Below are 6,434 nucleotides of genomic sequence, written 5' to 3' on the forward strand. Positions count from 1 at the left end.
CGAGCTACACTTCAATAAACACATGCACGCATACATATGTATGTATATGTATTTGCAATATACAAGAACTGCAGTGCTGCATTAACAAAGTAAGAGATCATAAAGTTCGCAATTTAATCGGCAGGTGATTAATCAAAAACTTGTCGTTTCCTTATTTTGATGCACCGGCAATAATGTGCAAATTTATATATTTAGTAAATATATTTAGTTCAGCAAACAAATACACAGAGAGGGTAGGAAATAACTCTAAATAATAAATACATATGTACATATGTATATGTATGTATGTACTCAATTGAAATTCATATCTCACAACAATTTATGTCAGTGAAGGGCATCATGCTTATGAAAGATATGTACCTCCGAAATTATCCTATTGATCATTCTATGCGGTATTAAAAATGATTATCGTGAATGGATCACTCCACTTCTACAATGATGGTTCAATACTATAGAACACAAGTAAGGGGTTGGGGTTTCCTCTGCCCAGTTGGGGCTGAAAAGACCAAAGCAGCACATGGCCCAGTATGCTAGCTCTGCAGGAGCAGACCACTCCTTCCAAAAAAAAATCCTGATATTATAAAAAGGCGAGAAAAATTTAAGCACTAACAAAAAACACACAGAAAAAATAGCACATGAAAACATCTCAAACGAAGGGTATGATGCACTTCTGCGTTCCAAACACAGAACTTTGTCGCATTTGGTGGTATTACAAATAAGTGTTAAGCATAGCATACCGACAGTACTTCTAACTAACTCGAAAGCTGTGTTGAGTGCACCAGAAATTGTCAGATATATGTGTTTATTTCAGTCACTTTAATAAAACTGCTTTATTGTACTCTCAATATTTCCCTATACAATATCGACGGCTGAGTGGAAGATCGACCTATCTCGGTAGTCGGTTTGAAAAATCCCAAAAAATGTCTCAAGAAGGCCCTACTTCGGAATTTGGTTGCAGAACGCTTTATCTCAGCATTTGACTGAAAAATGACGTATCTCAGAATTTGTTTCAAAAATCTCAACCTAAAATACATTGAAAATAAGTTGATACAGAGCGTTTTTCAAATGAAAAGTGCAATAGGGCGTGATTGAATCAAATTCTGATTCTTCTTCAACCATATTCTGAAATAGAACGTTCTTGAAAAATTTTCTGAGACAGAGCGTTTCCGAACCGGGTGCCAAGATACTCGTAGGTCGGTATTTCTCTCAGCCGCCGAAATATGCATGTATATTACAGTTTTGCATACTTTTTTCCGTCGCCTTATACACTAGCACCAGATAAACAAAGCTGTGGATGCCTACATACATACATACTAGTAGGTATGAATCAGACAAGCACATCAAATGTAGTCCCCTGATTTGAAAGCTAATTGAATGCGCTGCCATGTAGTTAGTGGCACTGGGTAGCTCCGTCTAGTATAAAATAAATTAACATTTTGGCGCTTACACTTTTACTGATTGTTTGGCCGCGCTTCTCCTCTAATTTATGCGGGGAGCTACACTTTCACACCGCCTCTGAACGACAAATGGTCTTATGAGTGGGAAGCTTTTTCATGTCAGAAATGAAATCGAAGGTTTGCTATTGGTTAACGAAAACCTGTATTTTCAACAAAAACAAAAAAAAACTATAAGCTTCAAATACGAAGGCATTTTTCGAATATTAAAGGTTTTTTAACCCTAAGATTGAAATGCATCCTGATCCCTTTTTATTTAAAAAAAAGAAATGCTGCATCTCCATCGCCTCTTTCGCTTTTAAAAATTTTCCTCCACAAAAAAAAAAAAAAAAAAAAGATATTTTAATTTATACTTTAAAATCTGAAATTTTAACAATTTAATTTGAGAATAATGTAAGCTTGTCTAATAAACTGTGATTTACAGTTAAAGCTGTGAATATGGACAAAACGTGCTCTCATTTTAAATTTTGCTCAGACCAGGAGCGTACCCATTTCCCACGGAGTGGTAACACGCACCTCTAAACATTCTGCTACAGCAGCTCAGTCTAGTATGCAATGTAGAATAGTTATAAGCGCTGGTAATTATTTAACTCTTTATTTATTTACATACGTATATGTATGTATTTCTTGGAATTCCGCACGTCTTTCAACTTTTCTAGAACACACAGTGGCGAAAATAATTATAACTTCTCTTTGTGTTTTCAAAATATATAAGCCGGTTACAATTTACATTTGTGTGTACATATACATGCATACAAATGTATGTATATAAATATGTATTTTGAACTGATAAATATGTATGTGCATAAATACTAGGGTGATTGGCTGTCGGTTTTCCCAAACCGGTTTACACCGTTGTTTTTTTTTTTTTTTGGATATCTATGTGCGGTTTTTTTTATCTTTATTTTTTGAATATCGTATAAATCGGTTCTTTTATTTTATACAGATTTTGACCTCCTAATAAAAATTTTTCGAAGTTTTTAACGTTTTTTCCAGTTTAAGTTAAACCCCTAAATAGTCTCAAAATTATGTCCTAGGTTATTTGGGTATGATGCCAATAAATGAATGTTTGGAGCTTGAACTTTTTCTACGTGTTTGGCCGAGCTTTCCCTCCAAATCGTGTTCTTCTTCTTGATGTTGTGACACAAATGAAGAGATCTACTCGTTTTTTTTTTTATGGCAGAAGTACACTCAAAGGTTTGGCACTGTCTGCCGAGGTAAGCCGCTGTTTGAAAAAAAAAAACGGTTTTTTCAAATTTCAATTTTTCGAATAACTCGAAAACCGGTTAGGGAAAAATTACCACTAATCGAGCACCCTAATACATACATACATCAATAAAAAAAAACTCGGGTGGGTGTATAAAATGTCTTGTTCTACTCTTTATGCAACAAACTTCTAACTAGCCGCTGCTTTCAGGTACTTCCCAAGTAATCGCGGCTTCTGAATTGAGTTCCTTATGATTTTCGCATACAAATACGCTCGCATATGGACATACATATGTCTGTTATTTAAACCTGGACATTAATGTTACTTTACGAACAATTGATTTAATAAATTTTAAAAGCACTTATTTACACACGCATTTACATATGTATATGTATATGCAAATATGTAGACATTAAATTTACTTCGGTTACTTGCAAATAAGTAGTTATATATGTATGTATGTGTATATGTACGTACACGCAGGTAGACGTACAAAAGTACAAACAAATTATGTGAAGAGGCAATTTAATTTTATTGAATGCCGCCAACGCACAGTGGGATATAGTGACCAAATATCCAAAAGAAATTAAAGTGTTAGTAAATCCGTAGTAAAGTTTCACGTTTATCGGTACAGTGAGCCCAAACTTAAGTAAAAATTCAACTATTTTATTTGTGAAATGTATACCTTCCTATGAAGAGCTCTTACTAATTTACTTATTAGTCATATATTTATAGGATAAACCATGGTATAGAGCATGTTTTTTACTTAGAAACTATATTTTTTTACGTACATATTATACACCAAATTTTATAAAATTTTTCAAATATTTGTCACAACATTATGAATTTTTTTAACTATAAAATCAAATATAAAATAAACAAACAATATGTAGGTACCCCGAAATTATTTTTTTTTATAACTTGAATCATTGTGTGGTCACGTACTAAGTTCACTTTGCAGTAATATTTTTTTCCAGGCTACTAAAGGTTCATTTTTGTATGCAGACAATTGTGCGCCAACTTTAGCACTATAAAAAATGTTGTATACAATTTTCTTTTGGTTTACCGAAAAAAAAACGCGATATACAAAAACACAAAACTATATAAAAACATCGATATAGAATTAAATTTAATTTGCCTCTCGAATAATTATTGTAAATACTAGGGATGTGTAATTAATCGATTAAATATTTGGTTAATTAATAGTGATCCTGATTAATCAAAAAACTAGATAAATCAGATCCTGAGTAATTACTGTTCACTCATAAAAAATTAATTGAAATCTGAGTAATTTTTTTCATATCATTCGAATTTTCTTTCAGAGTAAATGATTTTTTTTTTATAATGTAATACAATATTTTTCTTATTAACAAAAATAGAACGGCAAACGAGTCCTTTACTATGCTGCTCATTGAAGTGAAAAAAATATATGTATGTAGTTATGGATGAATATAAATTTTTTTCTATAAAAAGAAAATATGCTGCAATTATTCATGTGTCTGATCAATTAGGTTAAATTTTCATATTTATATATTATAGACGTATTAGGTTCATTTAAGCACTATTTACTTATATTCATCAAAGAGGTTTGTAAACGAAATTTCAAAATTGTAGGTCCATTTTTACTATTTATAGCGAATTTTTGTATGAAACGCTCCCACTGTGCAAGGGCTTATTTAAAAGTCAAATAAGTTGGTTAGCGAGATATTGCCCAAAATTAGCATGTAATTGCTGTGCGTGCATAAATTTTGGGCAACTTTCTTCTCCTCGCTGAGCTTCTACAAATACTATGCAAAAAATATGTATGTGCATAAGGGTGATTCAAAAATGTATGTGAAAAAATTGTTTGATACTAACGATTTTTTATGGGTCCCGCATTACATTTTTTTAGGGTATTTAGGGGTCCTATAAAATATAGTTATTAATAGGAAATATCACTTTGAGCGAACACTAAACATTTTTTTGATTTCAAAACAAAAAAACAGGGATATTTATAATTTTTTTCTTATAGAACAAATCTAGGGGCTGAGAGCACTAAAATTCCGACATTCATTTTTTTGGGCCCTCTAATCTATATAAACTGGTGGCAAAAATAATAGACTCACTTTATTTTGATCAGTTCGGCTATATTTCTTTGATTGATTTAATGTTTATATTTTTTTTATAAACGCCTTGTTTGTTATGTGTACAATAAACACCACATAAATCCACATTTCAAACAATACAAAAATTATAAAAAATCAAGAAATGTTCACCAATTTTTATTCAGAATTTTCAGAAAATACCATTGCTTTAATTTTTTTTTGCTGGCGGTGCACCAATTTTTTTCTTACAAAGTATGTTTGAAAATTGTTTTATACATATGTATGAGAATGAGCAGCACCGTTAAGTAAAAAAATTGCCAAACAATTTTTTAACCATTAGAAACTTGAACTTTATTTGCACTTACTTAAATTGAATGAGCTATAAAGTTGCATACCAAATAATTTTTTTAAAACTCTGAATAAAAAAATTTAATTTTGGTGAAAATTTTTTGAATTTTTTTACTAAGTTTGAAATGTGGACTTAAATATGTGGTGTTTGTTATATAACTAGCTATACAATTATTAAAAAAAAAAATTATAAGCATTAAATAAATCATAGAAATATAGCCAAAACTAGTCAAAATAAGGCGAGTCTATTATTTCTGTCACCAGTATATACTTACATATATATACAAATTATGTACATATGTATATTATTACTGTTTTTAACATTCCTTTCTGTTTGTAATATTTTTCCTCGCTTTATTTTGATATTTTTTTATGTTATGTGACTGCTTTATTATTTTCGTTCACTTCTTATTTACTTATCTTATTCTCAGTGTGTCATCTTAGCTTAACCTTAATAACAACGTTTGTGGTTATTGATGTTGTTGTTACATATATAATTAAAGCTAATTTATGCATCTTCATCGTGCGCTTCAATCTGTCTCGTTTGGAATTGGCAAATGCTTTCGTGGTATGTTTTTCATGACGGAAGTGCACTGACCGGAGGGTTTGCTATTATTTATTTGTCGAGGGTTCGCCAATTTCCCTATTACTTTTAATATTGCACAAATCAGTAATCGAACCTGGGTACTACTAGAGGGAAGCAAAATGAAGCATAGCTATTATGGTTTTTACATAAGAAAAGTTGCATGATAACTTTCTTGCTCAGAAAACTCGATACAGATACTTACCATATGCATTAGGGTGGTCCAAAAACACCCAAAAATTTTAAACGGTAAACTGTAAAGTCGGAGTTTTAATGCCGCCATCCCCTATGATTGTTCTATACCCCTATTTTTTTATTTTGAAATCAAAAAATATTTAGGATGTGCTGAAAGCGCTCAAAGTTTTCCTTGTATTTTATATGGGATGAAAATAACTTTTTGTAAAAATGGTATACAATTCTTGAAAATCAATATTTTTCGATCGGAAAACTGTGGTCCTCTTCAGGTGACTTCCAGTATTAATACCCAGTTGTTTATTTAACCATTTTTTAAACTAAATGTATACAAAGCTTGAAAAAGCTTTGCCCGCGAGAAGGCCGGTGCCCATCACTGGTTTAGGGGTTGCTCAAATCGATTTTAAATTTTCATCAAATCGCGCACCTGAAATACATCTCAAAAATATCGCCAATTTGCCAAATTTTCGCGTTAAAAAATAATGAGTGATTAACCAGGTAAAATGAATTAGTCAACAACTATTATTCCCAATAATAAGAATAACCTTTAGCTAAACTTCAGCAAC

The sequence above is a fragment of the Rhagoletis zephyria genome, unplaced genomic scaffold (genome assembly GCF_001687245.7).
Source record: "Rhagoletis zephyria isolate East Lansing unplaced genomic scaffold, Rhagoletis_zephyria_1.1 Rzeph_scaffold_10576, whole genome shotgun sequence".
In the NCBI taxonomy this organism is placed as follows: domain Eukaryota; kingdom Metazoa; phylum Arthropoda; class Insecta; order Diptera; family Tephritidae; genus Rhagoletis; species Rhagoletis zephyria.